Below are 12361 nucleotides of genomic sequence, written 5' to 3'. Positions count from 1 at the left end.
CCAGAGTGCAATTCCCTGAAACTCTTTCAAGGTATCCAAGATGTCAAATCTGTTAATTTTAAGATATTCTCTGCATTTTTCACTATGTTGGCACTGCACCAGTCATGAGTAAAACTGCTGACAGTTTTAGCACCATTCAAAGTAATGGCACCAAACTGTGCTAGTACTCACCGTGTTCCTCACTGCCATGTGCCATATATTCACGAAAAAGAAGAGAGACAGGTTTACTTAAGAATGCCCTTAATAAGGCAGCAAAAGCTGTCAATTAATCTTGGTTCCCGTGTACACATCTTTTTAATATTCCTAATGTGATGAAATGAGAAGTATTCATGAAGCACTTCTGCTGCACACCACCGTCTCTAAGAAAGGCACTTAGATACCTTTGAGTTACAAGCTCAACTACCTACTTCCACTCATGAAACATCATATTGAGTTGAAAGGGGTGACACACCAATAAAATCATCCAGACCTAGGAATATACCAGACACTTTTTTCAAAAATGAACAAGACGCAATTGTCACTTTAAAGAGAACAACTATTTGCTGCCAATTACAAAACTTAAGCTTTCAAGCAAAAGTTAAAATTTTAGAAAACTTCTATTCACTACCATGAGTTTGACAGATTTTTCTAGTACTTATACTTTACAATAAGTAAAGGATTTTCTGATGAGTGTTGATACTAACGAGTGTGGAGTGGTTTTTTTTTGATGCTGTGTAATATAAAATATCCATTTAATGTGCAAGATAGACCAACAGATTTTAATGTAATGGAATATAAAAGCGCACTGATATATAGTAATTCAAATTTCACAATGCAACTACCCTTTAAAAACTACTAGCTATCCAACTTTAGTGTAATATCTATGAAAATCTGCAATTATCTGAAAAAGCTCTTAAAATATTCCTCCCTTTTCCAACTACATACACAGTTTCATGAGGATGAATTTCCTTCATATACTTCAACTAATGTAATAAACAGCAACAGACTGAGTGCAGAAGCAGCTATGAGAATCCAGCTGCCTTCTACAAAGTAAGACATAAAAAGCAATTTTTAAAAAGGGAAAACAGTGTCACTCTTCTCAGCAAATTTTTTTTAGAAATGTTTTAGAAAACTAGTATTTTTCATTAAAAATATACTTAAGTTAACATGTAAAGAAGTTATTGCTATTTTTAAATCAATAAATCATTTTAAATTTCTCAGTGTGATTAAGATAGATATAACTGAAAAGCCAAAAGCTCTCTGGGGTCCTCTAATTCTTATGAAGGTAAAGGAGATCTAAAATCAGAAAGTTGAGAGCATCTATCTCAGAGAAAAGAGAAAAAAATGACAAAAGAAATATATAAATTAACTTAAACAAACATACACCATACACTTGAAAGCGTTATCAAGAGACATAAAACATCCCTGATGACAAGAACACCAAGATCCAAATGGACACTTCAAAAATATCTCGGGTTAAGAATGTATTTTTCCAAAGACAGAAGAACTTTTCACATTTTGAGATTTACTTATATGATTTCTTTATTGCCTCTGTCACTAGGCTTTAAGACCCACAAGACAGGACCTTGAGTGTTTTGCTCATCACTATGGCCAGTCAAGCACCTGGAAGAAAGCAGGTATTCAAATATTTGTTGGATTGAAAACAAAACAAAAATACAAAAGACTTAAAAACAGAATCCACTGAGGTCTCTATTCAAATTAAAGGACGACACTTTACAATCAAAACGTATCTATCTGCACTGTAATAACAATTATAACCACTACCAATCACTGAAAGCCTATTTATCAATACCAGGTGCCAGGCACTGTACTGTGCATTTTAGACTTTTAACTCCCAAATCACCACGAGATATATCTTCCAGTAAGGAAAACAAAGTTCCAGAAGTTAACTTACTTATCTAGAGTTATAGGTAGTAAGTGACAGAAAATTAAACCCACACTTCTGTTTAATGGCCACAAGTCTTTTCTCTACATACTGACACAGTGTTCAATACTGCTTAGTTACTTTCTTCCTCCCACTTCCTTGCAATTTTCAGAGGAATTTAGTTGTAGAAGTAACTTTTTCTCCTTTTCCCAATCTCCCACTCTGTCCCACTATCACTATCCTCCAACTTCTATTCCTTCTCGTCACTCAAGCAATACAGTGAGCCCCTCTGCCCTCTGGTTGCATGGGTGCATGCGCAGTCGTGTCTGACTCTTTGAGACCTCATATCCTGTAGCCCACCAAGCTCCTCTGTCCATGGGATTTCCCAGGCAAGAATACTGGAGTGGGTTGCCATTTTCTTCCCAGGTGATCTTCCCAACTCAGGGGTTGAACCCATTTCTCCTGCATCTCCTGCACTGGCAGGCGGATGCCTTACCACTGAACTCCTAGGGAAGCCCCAAGCCCTGTGGTTGGGGAAGAATACATATTCTCATAGCACACTATCAGAAATTTCATTAACAACAGCAGAACTAATGTAAGAGCTTATAAAGTGTCAGATTCTAGAACATGAACTAAGGCTCTCTGACCTACCGATCCTGCAAGATGGCTTCATCCATTTCCTCAATTAGCCATGGTTTGGGCAAAACCATCTCAATTCCTAAGGGGCTAACCATGAAACCCCCTGGATGTAACCATCTCTTCAAGGACTGAGCCAAGATTTACCAATTATTAAATACCAAAACAATACCTCTGACAATTCTGTCAGTCTCTGCAACCAAAGGACCAATACTGAAGAGGCCAGAGCTCCCAAGAGTTCCTCAAGGTTCAGAACAACTAAAATAAAAAGAGCTTTGTTCCCAAAGAACACTCTGGGCACAGTATCACCGCACAAAAAGCTATTACTGTTAGTCATTTTCCCCACCTTATACTTCTGAATAATATGTAACTGTTTCTTTTTTCCCCCTTTTGGTGAAAGGAGAATAAAATTAGCAACTAATAAACTAGTCAAGAAAAATTACAATGCCATAAACATGACCAAGTTATTTGATAATCTCACCACAAGCCAATCTTTTCCAGAGAGGGCTCCCCAGAGCCTGTGAAAGTTTTACACTTTTTAAGCCTCATAAAGCCCTGAACATGCTTTGCTTCAACATCTATATTACAGAGAAAATGAACAATACGAGAAAGGACTCTTCTACCTTAAAAACTAACTTAGCAGACTTCCCTGGTGGCATAGTGGGTAAGAATCCACTGCCAATGCAGGGGACAGGGGTTGATCTCCAGTCTGGGAAGATTCCACATGCTACAGAGCAACTAAGCCTGTGTGCCAAAATTTCTGAGCCCATGATCTAGGGCCCAGGAGCCACAACTACTGAAACAGGAGCACCGAGAGCCCGGGCTCCCCCAACAAGAGAAGCCGACACAATGAGAAGCCGGAACACCGCAATGAACAGCAGCCCCTGCTCTGCAGCTACGGAAAGCCCACACAAAGCAGCGAAGACCCAGCACAGCCGAAAATAAATGAATAAAGTAGCACTCTAAAAAAGAGAATTTTAATTTAGCTGCAATCTGCTAAAGCAACCTTGCCTGAAAAAAAAAAAACACACATCATAGGAAGTCACGTTTGTGGTCTGTCATGCCACACATCATTCTGTAACAGGTCACTTTTAATAAAAGTAAGTAAAAGTCATCCCTAGTCTTCTCATCAAAATCTTGATGTATTAATTTACTAACATAACAAGATCTGAGTAATAAAAAAATGACTTAAGCAATTAGATGTCACCAAGTACATACAAGCTACAAAAAAAAAATAGGACTTCTAAATGCTCCACTAAAAAAAAGTTTTTCTTCAATACTTAGCAACTCCAGTAAAGAAAAACACATAATACAAGTTTATGCTGTCTCCCTGATCCTTTCCCAAAAGTGAAAATCCCTCCTACCAGTCAAATGTGAATTTAGATTCATATACAGAAGTCGTACCCTTCAAACCCTCTACGGACTTCCTCATATCCAAATGTTACTTAATACTGTAAAAAGTACACATAAATTAAAAGTTATAAAAGCAATCAATGTAAACTAAATAACCAATTAATTTTTCCAAACTAAGCCTCCTATCTGCTTATAGTTATTTACAAAACCTTTATCACATATGATCCTCTGAACCCACAAAACCAAGAAATTTTGTTAAAACACTGTACTTAGAACCAACTGTTCCAAGGCCTACTAGGCCTCATTCACCAAACTATACACATGTATTTTAACTCTTCAGGACACATAAATTAAAACCGCCAAGATAAATACAGGAAAATTTTCAAGGAAAAGGGAAAACATCTAGAAGCTTCTGTGCGATTCTGCATAGAAAAGGCAACATTCCACCTTCTCTGAGACCTGCCACCACTCTTAGGAGTAGGACCTTTCAAGACCCCAACCCCATGGCCATACTAACTAGACCAATGATGGAAATTTGGACCAAGTTCAATCAATCAAATTTTCCCTCTCAGCAATCTGAAAAGGGGACACTGAGCTAGTAACCATTTGGTTAGTGACATTAGAGCTTGAGTTTATATATGTGGCTCCAGGAATGAGGTGGCAATTTTCTTCTGTGTTTGCTAAAGCAGAAAAGGCCACAGTGTGGAAAGATAACTAAAGCAAGATGCAAAGAGACATGAGATGATACCTACTAGCCAGCAAGAAGAAAAGGGCTCTCTGGACTACTTTGTCTTCTGAATGCGTCCCAGTTCCTGGTTCATGTCCTTCATGAAGTTAAGTGCTCTTGAGTTCCTTAGTATACCCTCTTACCTCTCCCCTCAGAGGACTCCTCTTCCTGTCTTATGTCATCGAAAAATCATTATGATACTTTAAGACACAAATTCATACCAGGATCAATGCAGAAAAGGTATGATTATTCTTACGGTTCATAAGGGATATGATGGTACCAGAGAAATTGCTTCTGTTTACTATCTGTAAGTTCAGGAGAAATAATGACAAAAACAACCAGAGCCTTAAAAGCAAGAATTCTCTGCATAAGCCATCAGCTTTGTGCTTCCCTTCAAAACTCACCTGTTCAAAAGTTCTGCTGGTTCACAGCAGGAAGTCTGAGCAGACTTTGTTCAGGTCCTTTTAACACTGTAAATAATAAAAGTATCACAGTAAATGACCCAGCAATCTCTTAGGAAACTTTAAAAACACAACTTTTACTATGAATATGCTTTATAAGAAATGGATTCCAAACCTGGTTAAAATATTATAATTACCTGACATGCTTCTCATCCAGAGTCCCTGTCCTAAACTCTAAATAGTCTGTCTCAGTAGCTCTGGAATGTGACTGAAAAATATATTTTTTAAACCAAAGTTCTAAGTGATTCTGATGAAGCTAATAAATAAGCACCACTATAGGGTTTCAGGAAATTATTCCTTGGTTCATTCAAAACTACCACATTATCTGACAGAAAACTGAGAGCTAGCAAGATGGCAATACAATATGTATCCTATGCAAGTAATCAGTGAGCCCCAAGATGTACGACCACTGCCAAAATGTTCAAGGAGCAAAGCTCCAGAAGTGCTTTCAGCTGCAAAATCAAAACCTTCTTTTAACGCTCTGATGAGACAATATCTTAAACATCCATAAGACGGTGATATTTCAAGCGACAAACTGAAACAATAGCTTCAAGAGATTTCTTAGCTAAATTCAAATGATGATTTGAAGGCTGCTACTAGAGTCAAAAAATAATAATTAAAAATTGAAGTTGACAATTTTACTGTCAAGCAAGAAAGCAACTTTGAGAAAGCCACTTTCATCTTTAATTTTGAAAAAAAGTAGCCATGTTACAATGTCCAAAAGGTCATCTAACTTTATCCACTGCACTCTACATTTTATAAGAGCAAGCAGAAGCCAAAGAGGGGAGAACTAGGTAACAAACTCTTCTCTGGGCCTAACTCAAGACAACAAGCTCTAGTGTGTCTCCTATTTTATTGTAAGTATAAACAAAGTTCAACTTCAAGAAAACTCCGTAGTTAACCAGAAAATATAAAATTGTGTTCCTTACTCAAATACTTGAGGTGAGGAAGCATATCATACTTTGAAAGTATTTTTATAAAATTAATTTTGGCTACAGGATAATATTCTTTTGTTTTTCAAATCTCCCTTCTTCTCTCTCAACCTCAAATAAAATTATGGGCAATTCAAGAAAGGTAACATTTTTGTATTCCTGTGTAATTAATCTAGTACATTTCTCAGTCATCTGAGAGCATAAACAAATGAAAAAATGCAACTCTGGTCAAGAAATAATAGGGGTCTAACTAACTTGTATGTGTTGTACGTCTGTTTATATTTTTAAAGACATGCAATTCTTCAGGGCATTAAAAGTGAATGGAAATCCTAAGACCCGATCACCATAAAATCCAGTGGGGGTTAAGGGGAGGAAAAAAAAAACAAACACTTGGGTTCAGAGTTTTAACAACAATGGCCAAGTAATGTTAAGGCAATTCAAACTGCTGAAGAAAAACAGACATTGAACTTGCCTCTAATATACCTGGATTAACACCAACATAGGCTGGAGATTCAACCTAATGAGACTGGTCCCACTATAATCTATAAGAGATAGAATAAAACAGAAAAGTACTGAAAATTTAGTCATTAGAGGCTAATAAAGAACTACAAATGAAGTCAGTCTTCAAAAATGGCACAAATCAAAGATCCTTCAGAAGAGCAAAGATAAACAAGACAGTAATAATCTCATCATCCAAAATGGTTCTCCCAGACAGCAATCACTACCAATAGTGTCATCTTCCAATGTGAAGGTCAAAAAAAAATACAGACATATGGAATATTAAAATGCAGAGTCATGAGACAAATGAACTGATATGACATCAAACACATAATCTGGAACCGTCATTTCAAAAACTTACCAAAAGAACAAAAGAGAGAAAGGCAATTTGTAAAAACACTACCTCCTCCCTAGCATCACTATCCCTGAAGCTGTAATTCCTAACGACTCATGATTTTCAGGCAAGCCAAAACAAATTATTTTACATATATGCAACTCACCAACAAAAGCATTTCAAAATCAAAATATTAGATTCCTGAAGTGAATTAAAATGAAAGAAGACATTTGTGAGAGCTCAGTAATAAGAATATGGAGATAAGTTGAAAGAAAATCAGGGAAAAAAATTTTTCCAAAAGAAAAGTCTACTAGGGTAAAATTACTGAAGAACTAGTCTGAAAGATCAAAGGTGATGAACAAATAACTCAAAAAGTTTTACACATATTAAATGCTATAAAAGATATACAAACAAGTTAGTGGACCAGTCCCTGAGGAATTTAAAACTAGGCTAGACAACGCAGAAATCATTAAGAGGAATTCTTTACCATCAAAAATGTGAGTAAAAACACTTCTTCCAGGATATACTTCTTAATGATCTGTGTCTAAATTTCAAAGGAAATTCGTTTCTCTACATTTTCAAGTAGTCTGAAATATTTCAAAGACCCTCTTTTTAGAGAGCAATTTCTTTTGAAAAATCCTTTTAGACAGGTCATCATCAATCTCATTTAAAAACTTTTGAGAAAGCTATTTCATGACAATATCCTGAAATATGAGCCCCCTCAATTTTTTCCAAACTGGGGCAGGGAAGGGTGTCCTGCTGGGGGGGGGAAAGGGGTGGGCACACTGGCCCAAATTTCCAGATTCTGACTTCCAAGAGTCACAGAGGTGTGGAAAAAGACTCCAGGACAACTGAACAACTCTACTCATCAGGACCAATGAGCTGGCACACTTTTTCTGCTAGGTTCCTTGTGATCATGCCTCTCTGGCTAGACTACCTCTGGACCCTTCCCAGCCACACCTGACCAGCTCACTTCAGTTTCTAACACAGGGTCTTCGCCCTCGATTCTTAGCCTGGAGCATTCCTCCTCCATAGAGATACAGGGATTAGCTCCATTAACTGTGTCAAGTCTTTCCTCAAATATTAGTTTTTACCCATCAAGGCCTTCCCAGGGCACTCCACCTAAAATGAACCCCTCCCCCAACTCCCTATTATCCCATTACCCTGTCTCATTTTTTCCCACATCACTTATCACTACAGTATATCTTACCTAAAAGTATGTATTTACCTGTCTAGGAATGAGGTCCACAGAAACAGGAATTTTTGGTCTGTTTTGCTCCCAGCACCTAATAGTGTAGTACGATCTCAGTATTTTTCAAATTAATGCACAAATGACAGAAGAAATGAATGGAAGCACACAGTACCTTCTCCCTCCTCAGTCTCAAAATCCTAAAATATACAGAAAAGGCCAAGCACAGAAAAGGTTCAAAGCCTTTTCTTCTCTAGTGAATCACGACCATTACCTGTGTATTCCCCATTGTTAAATGTCTGTGTGACATTTCTCCAGATACATCCCACTTTTTCAACTTTTTTCTGGTGTCTTTTACTGAAGTCAACATTTGCTGGGAGGGAAATGTACATATTCCACTTTGAGCACTACACTAACTAGTTAAACGCATAAAAACATCAAGGAATGAGGCAAAGTATTTGTGTTCGAAATCGACAAACTCTTGACAGGCCAGAGCTGCAAATGCTAGGATAAAAGTTAGTGTTCAAAAACAGGGGCAATTTTTTTTAATCTAGGAAATCATTAGATTCTAAAAAGGAAATACTTGTAAGGGAAAAATATCTTCCATGCATACGCACGGGGAACCAAAACTGCCTGTAATCCAAGGTATAGAACACCGAGTAAGTATAATCCAAGGTACACTACACTGGATAAGAAGCTGGTCACAGGTTCCGGACCCTTCCTCGATCTCTTGCAAGTTAAACTGAAATACTTACCTTCCTTACAGAGAAAATAGATGTGCTTAAGTGTTCTTTCAGGGAAAGAAAGAATTAAAAAAAACAAAACAAAAACCCACAGTGCTAGATAAATGCAAAGCAACGTAACTGCTTCCCGAACACGGTCAACCTGCTTCTCTATAACCTCCTTCCCCTGGTCGCTTGGTTTATGTTTCAGCCAGAAAACTGAAATAATTCTGAGTGCTTTCGTGGGGAACTGCTGTCACTCAAGGCTAATGACCATTTCAACCTGACGTGAAGGCTCGGGTCCCAAAGCTGCCATGGGTTCTACTCTTCCCGACCTCCGTCCCAGGTTCCGATCATGGCTCCACCTTGGCTTCGGGCCTGGTCCAGACCCAGTCCTCTCGCCGCGGAAGGAGTCTCCCCAGTGCAGATGCTCGGAGAGGCAGGCAAGGGCGCATCTCCCCGAGGCCAGGTGTGGGGAGGAGCGCGGGCAGAAGCAGCTGTCTGGTCGCAGCAGCTGTTACCCCGGGCACCCAGAGGATGGGCGGGCGGCTGACCCGGAGGAGCAGGTAGCGGAAAGGCGAGCCCTCTGGCCCTGAGCGAGCCGGCCTGACACTGTCCACCCATCACCCTCCTCCCTTCCTCGGCTCCCCCTGCGATGCCAACGGGCCCGGGAGGAGGGGATTCCCCAGCTCGACGGCAGAGACGCGCCAGGAGCTGGCGTGCCCCCGGCCAGGGAAGCGGCTCCCTCTGGCCCCGCACCTGACCTGTCCGGTCGCCTGGCGCCCCAGCCGGCCGAGGGGGCTGCCGGGCGGCCTGGGGGTGTCCATGCGGCTGGGCCGGGTCGGGCCGGAGCGGCGGGGACGCCAGAGCGGGCGGCAGGCCCAGGAGAGCCAGGCAGACCGGCGGAGCCCGGGCCGCGGAGCGGAGCCGGGCAAAGGGAGTGAGACCGAGTCGCTGGTTACCTGCGGTCCGGGACAGGGGAGACTCTCGGAACCCGTCAGTCCTCAGCCTCAACAACACAAGATGGCCGACACGTCGCCACGCGCGTCACGTGACAGCGCGCTGGCTGCGCCACGCCCCCCGCCCCGCCTCCCTCCCGGCTCCTCCAGCCTCCCACGACGTCCTTCCTTTCCACCGCCTCCCTCCCGTCTTCCCCGGACACGCCCCTGCCCGAGCCCCGGATGTCAGGCGGGAGGAGGGCGGGGCCGCGGCAGAGCGCAGGCGCCTGCGGGTCCCTGGGGCGGACCTCTCCCCGCTTGCCCTTGAGTTGCGTCGATTTGGTGTCCATAGTTGGATCTGGGCCAGTCAGTGTCCATAGTTGGATCTGGGCCAGTCACCATATGACTCACCGTCGTGTGCGCCCAGTCTAGAGCCCATTAGCAGTTCAGAAATCTCTGCATCGTTTAGGAGCTGATTTTCCACACTAGAACTTTTCCACAGGTTTTCGTTCCGCGTTTTCTCTGCTCAGTAGCCGTCCTAGAGAAAAACGGGGACGTGACACGCTGAAATTCAAAGCAGTTTGTCTGCTTGTTAACGGTTCTGGTAGAACTGGGAATTCATTCTAGAGTCTTGGAATCTGACAGCTGAGGAGGACTTTAGAGGTCCAGTCCTTCCTAGTGCGTCTCGGGCTGTAACTCTTCCGCCTAAATATCTCTTTATTTGCGGATTGCCAGGTAAAATGCAGGCCACCCACCAGCATCACGGACATACACTAAAAAATTATTCTCTGTTTTTTCTGAAATTCACGTTAAACTGGATACCCTGTATTTTTATTTGGTACATAAGGCAACCCTACCCTTCTCAGGTCATCCCATTATTTCCTTATGCCTTCATCCTCTCCTTTATTTACAGGATCCTTCCTTTTACCTTTTAAAATACTCAAGTATCTTTCATCTTAAAATTGAATGTTAAAACCTCCAATTCCCCCTACAACAACCTCTCCACCTCTTTGTTCCCTTTCAAAGCCAAACAGCACATGGGACTTTTCCTGGTGGTCCAGTGGCTAAAACTCCACACTCCCAGGGTAAGGGGCCAAGGTTCAATATCTAGTCAGGGAACTAGATCCTGCATGCTGCAATTAAGAATAGTCATGCTGCAACTGAAGATCCCATGTGACTCAACTGAGACCCAGTGCATCTAAATAAATCTTTAATTTTCTGAAAAGTCAAAAAGCACAGAAGCAGTGTTTTAAAGTACTTTTCCTGATTTCTGTACCTAGCAAGCAGTTATCAACCATTCTAATGTGGCTTCAATCCTGACTGTTCACCCATTGCTTGCTCAGCCTACAAGTTGATAACTGGAGTTTTTCAGTCCTTATCATTTTTTTTTTTGAGTCCTCATGTTAACTCAAGGGCTTCCTCAATGGTTCAGCTGGTAAAGAATCTGCCTGCAATGCAGCAGACACAGGAGTTGTAGGTTCAATCCCTGGGTCAGGAAGACCCCCTGGAGGAGAAAATGGCAACCCACTTCAGTATTCTTGCCTGATATATCCCATGGACGGAGGAGCCTGGCAGGCTACAGTCCAAAGGAATGCAAAGAGTCAGACACAACTAAGCAACTGAGCACACGCACACACACAACTTGACTTGGTTCTTCCCCATTTTCAATATCATTGACCAATCCCTACCTCCTGAAATACTTTCCCCCTTCACCTTTATGCTCTTACCGCTCAAAATATGATCAATGGACCAGCAGTATCAGCATCACTTGGAAACTTGTTGAAACACAGAATCTTGAACAGGTTCTTCAAGGTCCCGATCTGCTGAACTCTAGAATCTCTATCATCCACACTGTCCCCCTTTCTTTCCTCTATCCCTTGAGTTTAATGCTCCAGATATGACCATGTATGAAGGTCCTCAAAAATGCCAGTCTGTTTTAGCCTTTGCACATGTTCCCTCTTGTTATGATGCGATTCCCAATACTTACTCCACTTTTTGCCAACAAGCAAAACTCCTGCTCATTTTTGAAAGCCTAAATCATGTGTTACTGCTGTGGCTTGTCATGCCACATCTCTGAGCCTATGCCATCTGTGCCCATGATTTTATATATGTATAAAATATATATACACAAAATTTTATATATATTTAAGGTATAATTTATATATAGTAAAATTTAGCATTTTAAGTATGCAGTTTTATATATATATATTTAAGGTATAATTTACATACAGTAAAATTTAACATTTTTAGTATACAGTGCAACTTTTGAAAAATTTATATAGGTGTGTACAATTACTACTAAAATCAAGGTACATAATAGTCCTATCTCCCACAAAATTTCCCCAAATGACCCTTTGTAGTCAGCCCTAACATCCACTCTCAGCCCCTAAAAACATTATTCTGTTTTCTGTCCTTATAATTTTGCCTTCTGGTGTCATATGAATAAAGCCATTGAGCATATAGCCTTTTGAGACTGGCTGCCTTCACTTAGGGCTTTCCAGGAGGCTCACTGGTAAAGAATCTGCCTGCCAACACAGAAGACACTGGAGCTATGGATCAGGAAGTAGCAACCCAATCACTCCAGTATTCTTGCCTGGAAAATTTCATGGACGGAAGAGCCTGAAATTCAGTCACACTACTGCATGCTTCAGTACTTTCTTCTGTTTCATTGCTGAGTAGTATTTCATTGTATGTATGCACTGTATTT

The 12361-nt window shown here is 40.9% G+C and overlaps 1 protein-coding gene across 48 annotated transcripts in view; it reads right to left on the bottom strand.

Annotated features, from left to right (window-relative positions):
* The window catches only part of GIGYF2 (GRB10 interacting GYF protein 2), a 137317-nt gene extending 127038 nt beyond the window's left edge, over window positions 1-10279 (bottom strand). For 19 of the 48 annotated variants that reach the window (XR_014053868.1, XR_014053877.1, XR_014053875.1 and 16 more), the window contains exons 1-2: window positions 9679-9756; window positions 4985-5050 (exon numbers count right to left, since the gene is read on the bottom strand). The gene's annotated coding sequence lies outside the window, so the exon portion shown is untranslated. Of the gene's footprint in view, window positions 1-4984; window positions 5051-6445; window positions 6516-8033; window positions 8195-9678; window positions 9757-10065 lie in introns of those variants that run through there. The other 29 variants (XR_014053870.1, XR_014053879.1, XR_014053873.1 and 26 more) reach the window with 7 other exon arrangements.
* Window positions 10280-12361: the final 2082 nt, after the last annotated feature.

Source organism: Giraffa tippelskirchi, chromosome 5, assembly GCF_054371585.1.
Source record: "Giraffa tippelskirchi isolate mGirTip1 chromosome 5, T2T-mGirTip1v1.2.pri, whole genome shotgun sequence".
In the NCBI taxonomy this organism is placed as follows: domain Eukaryota; kingdom Metazoa; phylum Chordata; class Mammalia; order Artiodactyla; family Giraffidae; genus Giraffa; species Giraffa tippelskirchi.
The sequence above is the reverse complement of the archived record's forward strand: the minus strand, read 5'-3'. Positions and strand labels throughout refer to the sequence as shown.